Genomic DNA, 7,282 nt, shown 5'->3' on the forward strand with positions numbered 1-7,282 from the left:
GCCTAATATTTTCAAGGTTCATCCATGGTATAATACATGTCAGAATTTCATTCTGAAAGGATGAATACCCACCATTTGCATTGACATGGATGGAACTGGAGGGGATTATGCTAAGTGAAATAAGTCAAGGGGCCCCTGGGTGGCTCAGTTGTTACGCGTCTGCCTTCGGCTCAGGTCATGATCCCGGGGTCCTGGGATCGAGCCCCGCATCGGGCTCCCTGCTCTGTGGGAGCCTGCTTCTCCCTCTCCCACTCCCCCTGCTTCTGTTCCCTCTCTCGCTGTGTCTCTCTCTGTCAAATAAATAAATAAAATCTTTTATTAAAAAAAAAAAAGAAAGAAGTCAAGCAAAGAAAGACAATTATCATATGGTTTCACTTATATGTGGAACATAAGGAATAACATGGAGGACAATAGGAGAAGGAAGGGAAAAATGAAGGGGGGAGTATCAGAAGGGGAGATGAACCATGAAAGACTACGGACTCCGAGAAACAAACTGAGGATTTCAGAGGGGAGGGAGTGGGGGGATGGGTTAGCCCGGTGATGGGTTTTAAGGAGGGCACGTACTGCATGGAGCACTGGGTGTTATACGCAAACAATGAACCGTGGATCACTACATCAAAAAGTAAAGATGTAATGCATGGTGACTCACATAACATAATAAAAAAAAGAAGAAATTTCATTCTGAATTTCTTTTTTCAGGATGAATAATGGCTGAATAGTATTCCATTCACACTTCGTTTATCCATTCATCTGTTGATGGACATTTGGATTGTCTCCACCTTTTGACTATTGTGACTAGTACTACCATAACCATGGGTGTACAGGTATTTGTTTGAGTTTCTCCCCTTCCAATCTTTTGAAACATCTAGGGAGGGAATTGGCAACACAGAACTCTTTTCCCCAGGGTTCACACTAGTTTACATTCTCACCAGCAATGCACAGGGGTTCCCATTTCTCCACATCCTTGCCTATGCTTGTTACATTTCATTTTTATTAGCAACCCATCCTAATGAATGTGAGGTGATATCTCATCGTGGCTTTGATTTGCATTTCCCCAGCCACTAATAATGTGGAGCATCTTTCCGTGTGTTTATTGGCCATTTGTGTATCATCTTTAGGAAAACATCTATTCAAGTCCCTTGCCCATTTCACCATTAAGCATGATGTTTGCTATAGGTATTTTTTGTCGATGCCATTTATTGGGTTAAAGAAATTTTCTTCTATTCTAAAGGGTTGACAGTTTTTTTCATAAATAAATGTTTAATTTTTTGTATCTATTAAGATAATCACACAGTTTCTCTCATTGAATGTATTAATGTGATAAATTACATTGGTTTGTTCTGAAGTGTTTTTTGTTTTGTTTTGTTTTCTTGTTTGTTCGGGTTTTCTGTTGGTGGTGGTGGTGGTGTGCTTTTGTGTGTGTGTGGTTGAGTTGTAGGGATTCTTTCTGTATTCTTGATGTTAATTCCTTATCAAATATATGATTTACAAATATTTTCTCTTATTCTATGAGTCGTCTTTTCCCTCGCAATATTGTCTGTTCCTATGTATTTTATATTTTATGCCACTTAAATGGATTAGTTTTATCTCATTTTCTGATTCTTGCTTACATATTAAAAGGCAACTGATTTTTTTCTTTTTTTTTTTAAATCTACATCTTTGTTTATTTACTTTTCAGTAAGTTTAAATCCTTGAGGGGTACAGCATCACACCAATGTGTGGCCAATGGCTTTAGCAGGAAGGCTGCTTCGGAATTTGGCATGAACCATGCCACTCTTTCCATGAGCATGAGTAACTTTTCCCCAGATTACTCTGGTTTTGTTTGGTTTACCACCAGGAGTCATTGTGCTGTTCTTTGCTTTGTACACATAAGCACATCTCTTGTCTAGATAGAATTCAGTTTCATCTCAAGCATAAACTCCTTTGATTTTAAGAAGAGCTATGTGCTCCCTCTGGTCCCAGAGACCCTGCTTATAGCCAGCAAAAATGACCTTAGACCACAGCCTTTCAGACTATTTGTCATTTTAGTCCTGTTCCCAGCAGGCCTCCATGGGCTCCAAGATGGCAGAAAGAGAAAGGCTTGCAACTGATTTTTTCTGCAGGTGATAACTTTGAATCCATCAACCTTGTTAACTCACTCTAATAATTTTGTTAGGATCATAGTGTCTGCAAATAATAATAACTATTTAATTTCCTCCCTTTCAATTTTTATTGCTTTATTCTTGTCTTCTTGCATTGGCTAGGACCACTAATACATGTCAAATAAAAATGATAGGGAGCAACTCTTTTCCTGTTCCTGATACCAAGAGGAAACGCTCTAGGTTTCACCATTAAGCATGATGTTTGCTATAGGTATTTTTTGTCGATGCCATTTATTGGGTTAAAGAAATTTTCTTCTATTCTAAAGGGTTGACAGTTTTTTCATAAATAAATGTTTAATTTTTTGTATCTATTAAGATAATCACACAGTTTCATTGAATGTATTAATGTGATAAATTACATTGAGTTTGTGATATTAACGAATTCTCCAATGTGAAACAGATCTTGCATTCTAGTATAAACTCAACTTGGTCATGATATACTACCCTTAGTATATATTGATGGATTCAGTTTGCTAAATATTTTTTAGAAATATTTATATCCATAAGATTTTCACAGCCTATAATGTTCACTTCCACTGTCCTTGTGGAATTTTATTACTAAGCCTCACAGAAAGAGTATACCTGCCTTTTACATTCTCTATGCCAGTTTATGTAGGATTGATGTCATTTTCCCCCTAATATTAAGAAAATCAAAGCATCTGGGTCAGGAGATTTACATTTTGTGTTGGTTTGTTTGTTTTGTTGGAAGGCTTCAGTTTAGATTCAATATCTTTTATTATAAACAAATCAGATTTTCTCTTTTTAGTTTGGTAAACTGTGTTTTTCTAGGAATTTACACATTGCATTTAAATTCTCAATTTTTTAGCATGTGTTGCTCATAATTTCCTCCCATTATCTTTTTAATATCTCTAGGATCTGTACTGAAGTCCCTTTTTATTCCTGGCATTTACTATTTGTGCTCCCCCTTTTCTTTATTGGTCTTACCAGATGCTTATCAATTTTCTTAGTGTTTTCAAAGAGCCCAAACATGGCATTATTGATTATCTCTACTGTGTGATTATTTTATATTTTAGAAATTTTGCCCTGAAGATATAAGAACATATGTAAAGATAAGAAAATATATTGAAAATTAGAAAATACTTTTTAAAATTTTATTTTATTATGTTATGTTAGTCACCATACAATACATCATTAGTTTTTGATGCAGTGATCCACGATTCATTGTTTTCGTATAACACCCAGTGCTCCATGCAGTACATGCCCTCCTTAAAACCCATCCCCGGGCTAACCCATCCCCCCAACCCCTCCCCTCTAAAACCCTCAGATTGTTTCTCAGAGTCTATAGAGTCTCTCATGGTTCATTTCTCCCTCCGATTCCCGCCCCCTTCATTTTTCCCTTCCTTCTCCTAATGTCCTCCATGATAGTCCTTATGTTCCACAAATAAGTGAAACCATATGATAATTGACTTTCTCTGCTTGACTTATTTCACTTAACATAATCTCCTCCAGTCCCATCCATGTTGATGTAAAAGTTGAGTATTCATCCTTTCTGATGGCTGAGGAATATTTCATTGTATATATGGACCACATCTTTTTTTATCCATTCATCTGTTGAAGGGCATCTCGGCTCTTTCCATGGTTTGGCTATTGCGGACATTGCTGCTATGAACATTGGGGTGCATATGGTCCTTCTTTTCACTACATCTGTCTTTGGGGTAAATATCCAGGAGTGCAATTGCTGGGTCATGGGGTAGCTCTATTTTTAATTTTTTGAGGCACCTCCACGCTATTTTCCAAAGTGGCTATACCAACTTGCATTCCCACCAACAGTGTAAGAGGGTTCCTCTTTCTCCACAACCTCTCCAACATTTGTTGTTTCTTGCCTTGTCAATTTTTGTCATTCTAACTGGTGTAAGGTGATATCTCAATGCGGTTTTGATTTGAATTTCCTTGATGGCAAATGATGATGAACATTTTTTCATGTGTCTGTTAGCCATTTGTATGTCTTCTTCAGAGAAGTGTCTGTTCATATCTTCTGCCCACTTTTTGACTTGATTATTTGTTTTTTGGGTGTTGAGTTTGAGAAGTTCTTTATAGATCTTGGATATCAGCTCTTTATCTGTAGTGTCATTTGCAAATATCTTCTCCCATTCTGTGGGTTGCCTCTTTGTTTTGTTGACTGTTTCCTTTGCTGTGCAGAAGCTTTTTATCTTGATGAAATCCCAGAAGTTTATTTTTGCTTTTGTTTCACTAGCCTTTGGAGGTGTATCTTGAAAGAAGTTGCTGTGGCCGATGTCAAAGAGGTTACTGCCTATGTTCTCCTCTAGGATTTTGATGGATTCCTGTCTCACATTGAGGTCTTTCATCCATTTTGAGTTTATCTTTGTGTATGGTGTTAAAGAATGGTCAAGTCTCATTCTTCTGCATGTGGCTGTCCAATTTTCCCAGCACCATTTATTGAAGAGACTGTATTTTTTCCATTGCACATTTTTTCCTGCTTTGTCGAAGATTATTTGACCATAGAGTTGAGGGTCCATATCTGGGCTCTCTATTCTGTTCCATTGGTCTATATGTCTGTTTCTGTGCCAGTACCATGCTGTCTTGGTGATCACTGCTTTGTAATATAGCTTGAAATCAGGCAACGTGATGCCCCCAGCTTTCTTTTTCTTTTTCAACATTTCCTTGGTGATTCACGGACTTTTCTGATTCCATACAAATTTTAGGATTGTTTGTTCCAGCACTTTGAAAAATGTCATTGGAGTTTTGATTGGGATGGCATTGAAGGTATAGATTGCTCTGGGTAGCATAGACATTTTAACAATGTTTATTCTTCCGATCCATGAGCATGGAATGTTTTTCTATCTTTTTGTGTCTTCTTCAATTTCTTTCATGAGTGTTCTGTAGTTCCTAGAGTATAGATCCTTTACCTCTTTTGTTAGGTTTATTCCAAGGTATCTTATGGTTTTTGGTGCTATTGTAAATGGGATTGACTCTCTAATCTCTCTTTCTACAGGTGCATTGTTAGTGTATAAGAAAGCAACTGATTGGGGTGCCTGGGTGGCTCAGTCATTAAGTGTTTGCCTTCGGCTCAGGTCATGATCCCAGCGTCCTGGGATCGAGCCCCGCATAGGGCTCCCTGCTCGGCGGGAAGCCTGCTTCTCCTTCTCCCACTCCCCCGCTTGTGTTCCTGCTCTTGTTAACTTTCTCTCTGTGTCAAATAAATAAATAAAATCTTAAAAAAAAAAAAAAGCAACTGATTTCTGTGCATTGATTTTGTATCCTGCCACATTGCTGTATGAGTTCTAGTAGTTTGGGTGTAGAGTCTTTTGGGTTTTCCACATAAAGTATCATGTCATCTGTGACAAGAGAAAGTTTGACTTCTTCTTTGCCAATCTGAATACCTTTTTATTTCTTTTTGTTGTCTGATTGCTGTTGCTAAGACTTCTAGTACCATGTTGAACACTAGTGGTGAGAGTGGACATCCTTGACATGTTCCTGATCTTAAGGGAAATGCTCTCAGCTTTTCCCCATTGAGCATGATATTCGCTGTGGGTTTTTCATAGATGGATTTTATGAACTTGAGGAATGTTCCCTCTATCCTTATAGTCTGAAGAGTTTTAATCAGGAAAGGATGTTGTATTTTATCAAATGCTTTTTTTGCATCAATTGAGAGGACCATATGGTTCTTCTCTCTCCTCTTATTAATGTGTTCTATCATATTGATCGATTTGCGAATGTTGAACCACCCTTGCATCCCAGGGATAAATCCCACTGGGTCGTGGTGGCTGATCCTTTTAATGTATTGTTGGATCCTATTAGCTAGGATTTTGTTGAGGATTTTGGAATCTATATTCATCAGGGATATTGGTCTGAAATTCTCCTTTTTGATGGGGTCTTTGCCTGGTTTGGGGATTAAGGTAATGCTGGCCTCATAGAATGAGTCTGGAAGCTTTCCTTCTGTTTCTATCTTTTGAAACAGCTTCAGGACAATAGGTATTATTTCTTCTTTGGATGTTTGGTAGAATTCCCCAAGGAATCCATCAGGCCCTGGACTCTTGTTTTTTGGGGGAGGTTTTTGATCACTGCTTAAATCTCGTTATGAGTTATTGGCCTATTCAGATTGTGAATTTTTTCCTGTTTCAGTCTTGGTAGTTACAGGTTTCCAGGAAGGCAACCATTTCATCAAGGTTGCTCAGTTTATTGGCATATAGTTGTTGATAATAATTTCTAATAATTGTTTCCATTTCCTTGGTGTTAGTCATGATCTCTCCCCTTTCATTCATAATTTTATTAATTTGGGTCCTTTCTCTTTTCTTTTGGATAAGCCTGGCCAGTGGTTTATTGATCTTATTAATTCTTTCAAAGAACCAGCTTCTAGTTTCGTTGATCTGATCTACTGTGTTTCTGGTTTCTAATTCATTGATCGCTGTTCTAATCTTAATTATTTCTCTTCTAATGTGTGGCTTAGGCATCGTTTGTTGCTTTTTCTCTAGTTCTTTAAGGTGTAGAGTTAGTTGGTGAATTCGGGATTTTTCTATTTTTTAGAGTGAGGCTTGGATGGCTATGTATTTCCCCCTTAGGACCGCCTTTGCAGTATCCCATAGGTTTTGGACCAATGTGTTTTCGTTCTCATTGGTTTCCATGAATTGTTTAAGTTCTTCTTTGATTTCCTGCTTGACCCAAACATTCTTGAGCAGAGTGGTTTTTAGCTTCCAAGTGTTTGAATTTCTGCCAATTTTTTTCTTGTGATTGAGTTCCAGTTTTAAAGCATTATGGTCTGAGAATATTCAGGGAATAATCTCAATCTTTTGGTATTGGTTGAGACCTGATTTGTGACCCAGTATGTGGTCTATTCTGGAGAAAGTTCCATGTGCACTCAAGAAGAATGAGTGTTCTGTTGTTTTAGGGTGGAATATTCTGTATATATCTATGAGGTCCATCTGGTCCAGTGTGTCATTCAAAGCCTTGTTTCTTTGTTGATTTTCTGCTTAGATGATCTGTCTATTGCTGAGAGTGGAGTATTGAGGTCTCTTGCAATTAATGTATTGTTATCAATATGACTCTTTATTTTGGTTAACAGTTGGCTAATGTAGATGGCTGCTCCTGTGTTGGGGGCATAGATATTTACAATTGTTAGATCTTGTTGGATAGACCCTTTAAGAATGATATAGTGTCCTTCT

Source organism: Mirounga angustirostris, unplaced genomic scaffold (assembly GCF_029215605.1).
Source record: "Mirounga angustirostris isolate CCGP_5_RB_7025 unplaced genomic scaffold, mMirAng1.0.hap1 SCAF_4, whole genome shotgun sequence".
In the NCBI taxonomy this organism is placed as follows: Eukaryota; Metazoa; Chordata; class Mammalia; order Carnivora; family Phocidae; genus Mirounga; species Mirounga angustirostris.